Raw genomic sequence first — 4,057 nt, 5'->3', positions numbered from 1 at the left:
CACTTCTCAAATGGTTGGGCTACCTTGATGGGATATAGAGGCATCTTATCCTTCCTTTGTGGCTTCTTAAAGTGTTGACATTCATCACATCCCTTCGCAAAAAGTGATGCATCCTTGAATAAGGTAGTCCACCAATAGCCTGATTGCAACACCTTTCTAGCTGTTAGTTCCCCTGAGAAATGTCCTCCGGCTATACCCATGTGGGCTTCTTGCAGTATGTATAAATACTCATCCTCACAGGCACAACATCTAAGAATATCATCCTTCCCTAGCCTGTAGAGAGTTCCTGCAATGAGAGAATAAGGTTCACATTCTTTTAACAATTTTTGAGCTATGTCTTTATGAAGATCTTTGGGTGAAAAACCATTAACTAGAAAGTTCACAATCTTCTCACTCCATTCAGGCATGGTCTCGACTAGAAATAAGGAAGTATCGGGCAATCCATCATCGACTCCAATAGGGGCTTCACCATTGGGTATGCGAGACAAATGATCTACCATGACATGTCTTTTACTAGGTCTCACCACAATGGTAAAATCAAACTCAAGGATAATTAACAACCATCGTGTAATTCTTCCCGTGGAACAAGGTTTATTTACTAGATACAACAAGGCTTGATGATCCACATAGAAAAAAAACTTGATGGCAAGAAGGTAGTAGCGAAATTTCTTCACTGTGTAAATATTCTCGCTCTGTAGTGGTGTAGTTTCTCTCGGAATCATTCAATTGACGAGTTGCAAAGCTAATGAGGTGGTCCAATTTATGTTCTCCTGGTTGAGATAGAACACACCCAATAGCAAAGTTTGATGCATCAATATGCACATGGAAAATTATATTCCAATAATTATATACCAATCGGGCACTCGTAGAATGGGAGCTCTTGTCAAGGTCTTTTTCAATGACTCATAAGCATGGTCACACTCTGCGGTCCAGTGGAACTCAATAGAAAGCTTTTACAAAGGACGAGCTATCTCGACAAAGTTTAAAATAAACCGTTGGTAGTAATAACCAACATGGCCGATGAATCTTTGAACTCCTTTATAGTTTGTAGGTGGTGGAAGTTCAACAATGGCTTTAATTTTGATCTCATATGTGGAAATCCCATTTTTGGACACTATATGCCCTAAAATGACTCCATGTTTAACCCAAAATTGGCATTTGAAAGTTTTTAAGGAGATGCGATACAATCTGCACTTCTCAAACACTTTTCATAAGCATGATAGATGTTCTTTTCAAGAGGAATAAACACAAAGGTCATCTAAGAAAACTTCGCAAAACCCCCTCAAACATTGTTGGAATTAGGGTTGCAGAGAAACACACACAGCTTGGAGAAGACGAAGGAAGCTCAAGGCACACAATAGAGAGTGTGTTACTTAGTGTGCAATGGAAAGATAGATAGCCCTAGAGTGATGGGCGTATATACAATGCACGGGGGAAAAAACCTCCTAAAGAGGGAAAAAATGCCCCGGCGGTCACTACCACATGTATATGGTAACAAATCCCCCCTAGAGTGATGCGGTGAACGAGAGCTGGCACATGAGTAAAGGGAAGTGCCATGCCCTGAGGACAGGATTAGTCCACAAAGGGGAGTAAGCCCAAAGCTTTGCGGAAAGCTTCAAGCTTCTCACGAGACAATGCCTTTGTGAAAAGATCTGCAAGGTTGTCCTGTGTTGGCACATAAGCCAAGATGATCTCTCCTCCTGAGAGCCTCTCCCTGACATAGTGGTAATGCACCTCAATGTGCTTTGTGCGAGCATCAAAAACCGGGTTCCTCGCAACTGCCAATGCGCTCTGACTGTCAATGTAGATAGTGTTGGCAGTGTCCTGTCCAACACCCAAATCAGCCATAAGGCGTCTGAGCCATACACACTCAACCGTAGCTGTGAAGACTGCCCTGTACTCAGCCTCACAACTCCAAGTGGCCACAGTAGGTTGCTTCTTGCTCAACCATGATATACATGAACTGCCAAGCATGAAACAAAAACCACTTGTGGACACTCGCGTGTCAAAACAACCAGTCCAATCTGAGTTCGAAAAAGCATGTAAGTCTGGCGGCAGTGATCCCCCCTTGGGATAAAACAAGCCAAGATGTAAAGTGCCACTAAGGTAGCGGAAAATCCTCTATGCTTAGACCCTGGGCTATGCATAAATCTGCTGACCTGTGAGACTGCAAACTGAATATCCGGCCTCGTGTTGCATACATAAATAAGGCAGCCAACAACAATTTGGTAAAGAGTGACATCAGCAGGATCGCCAGCATCATGTAGACTCAACTTCAAACCTGTTTCCACGGGAGTGGCAATAGGTTTGCAATCCTCAAGTCCAAACTTACATAGCAATGTCTCTATGTAACTTTTTTGACACAAGGCAATACCACCATCACACTGCTTAAATTGTATACCCAAGTAATGATGCAACAGCCCCAAATCTTTCATCTTGAAAGTAGCATTTAAATCAGCCTTAAATTCAACAATATGTCTCTCATTTGGTCCAGTGATCAGCAAATCATCAACATAAAGAACCACGATGAGAAATACATCACCCTCACGCTTTACATACAATGTGCTTTCTGTTGGACTGTTACGAAAGCCTTGTTTGACCAAATGAGTGTTAGCTTTCTCATACCAAGCACGAGGAGATTGCTTCAACCCATACAAAGCCTTGTTACATTTGCACACTTTGTCATCTTGTCCTTTTATGACAAAACCACGAGGCTGCGTTACATAAACTTCCGCAAATATGTCACCATCCAAGAAAGCAGTAACAATGTCTGATTGATGTACATCCCAACCAAAATGAGCTGCCAATGCACATAGAAAACGCACAGTAGTCATACGACAAGTGGGAGCAAAAGTCTCTTCATAATCTATGCCTTTTTGTTGTGCATAACCCTTTGCAACAAGTCGAGCCTTATGGCGATCGATCTCACCATCCGGCTTGCGTTTCAACTTGTAAACCCACTTCATACCAATGGCCTTTTTGCCAGGAGGCAATCACATAGAGTCCATGTGTCATTTTCTATAAGTGCATCATATGCTGATTGCATGGTAGCCATCCAATTTTCTGAATTTTGTGCTTCATGAAAAGTCAGAGGCTCCTCAACATCATGTAAGCTAGACACAGCCAAAGCATACCAATCTGATGCATAAGATGCATGGCGAGAGCCTGAACGAGTACGACTAGACAAAGGTGCATCCAATTTACTATCACGCAAAGTGTGCACTATCCATTTTGGCATACCTCTAGCTTGCTCATTTTCAGCCCTTTCCTCATCAAGCACATCATGTACATCTGCATCAGTAATAGGCTGATCTAAAACATTTTCAGAAACCCCCATAGGCTGTACATTTGCCTCATTGGAACTTACATTCGTATTTCGACTACTGAAAAGAGGCAACAAAGTGTCATAAATGTCCTGTGAGCTTACATTACTGTCTCTAGTACATGACAGCAAGGGCTGAACAGAATCTTCCACAAACACTACATCCCGAGAAACCAGAATACGTTTTGTTTGCGGATGATACAACCTGTAACCTTTGATTTCAGCACTATAACCAACAAAAATACATTTGATAGCCTTATCATCCAATTTTCTGCGCTGCACTTGTGGCACCAAAGCATATGCCAAACAGCCAAAAACACACATGTGCTCAATAGAAGGTTTTCTATCATGCCATGCTTCATATGGAGTAATAGACTGCAAAGCTTTCGTAGGACACCTGTTAAGTACATAAGTGGAGCACATAATGGCCTCAAGACAAAAAGAATGCCGCAAAGCTTGACTTTTGACCATACATCGTGCCATTTCCGTCAGTGACCTGTTTTTCCTCTCAGCAACACCATTTTGCTGAGGTGTATAAGGCACTGTACATTGGTGGTTTATCCCACAACTAGCCAGAAATGCATTAAATTGATGAGACATATACTCCCCCCCTCGATCGGAACGGAGAGTGCCCATAGTACATTTCGAGACATTTTCAGCCATAGCTAGAAATTGTTTGAAGCACATAAAAACTTCGGACTTCGCTTTAAGTGGAAATACCCATGCATGCCTGGA

The sequence above is a fragment of the Adiantum capillus-veneris genome, chromosome 10, assembly GCF_014529385.1.
Source record: "Adiantum capillus-veneris isolate H3 chromosome 10, ASM1452938v2, whole genome shotgun sequence".
NCBI lineage: Eukaryota > Viridiplantae > Streptophyta > Polypodiopsida > Polypodiales > Pteridaceae > Adiantum > Adiantum capillus-veneris.
The sequence above is the reverse complement of the archived record's forward strand: the minus strand, read 5'-3'. Positions refer to the sequence as shown.